The sequence below is a fragment of the Microtus ochrogaster genome, linkage group LG5 (assembly GCF_000317375.1).
Source record: "Microtus ochrogaster isolate Prairie Vole_2 linkage group LG5, MicOch1.0, whole genome shotgun sequence".
In the NCBI taxonomy this organism is placed as follows: Eukaryota; Metazoa; Chordata; class Mammalia; order Rodentia; family Cricetidae; genus Microtus; species Microtus ochrogaster.
Genome location: NC_022031.1, coordinates 46,780,143 through 46,780,394, shown reverse-complemented (window position 1 = coordinate 46,780,394; position 252 = coordinate 46,780,143). Strand labels below are relative to the sequence as shown.

General features: G+C 50.8%; 1 protein-coding gene across 2 annotated transcripts in view; it reads left to right on the top strand.

The window, feature by feature from the left end:
• The window catches only part of Abca1 (ATP binding cassette subfamily A member 1), a 117,325-nt gene that overhangs the window by 31,614 nt on the left and 85,459 nt on the right, over nucleotides 1–252 (top strand). The window lies entirely within an intron of this gene.

Below are 252 nucleotides of genomic sequence, written 5' to 3'. Positions count from 1 at the left end.
GTGAGGTGATGATGATGATGAAGGTTGCAGCTACAGGGTGAGGTGATGATGATGAAGGCTACAGCTGCAGAGTGAGGTGATGATGGTGATGATGAAGGCTGCAGCTGCAGGATGAGGTGATGATGGTGATGATGAAGGCTGCAGCTGCAGGGTGAGGTGATGATGATGATGAAGGCTGCAGCTGCAGAGTGAGGTGATGATGATGAAGGCTGGAAGGCTGCAGCTGCAGAGTAAGGTGACAATGATGATGAA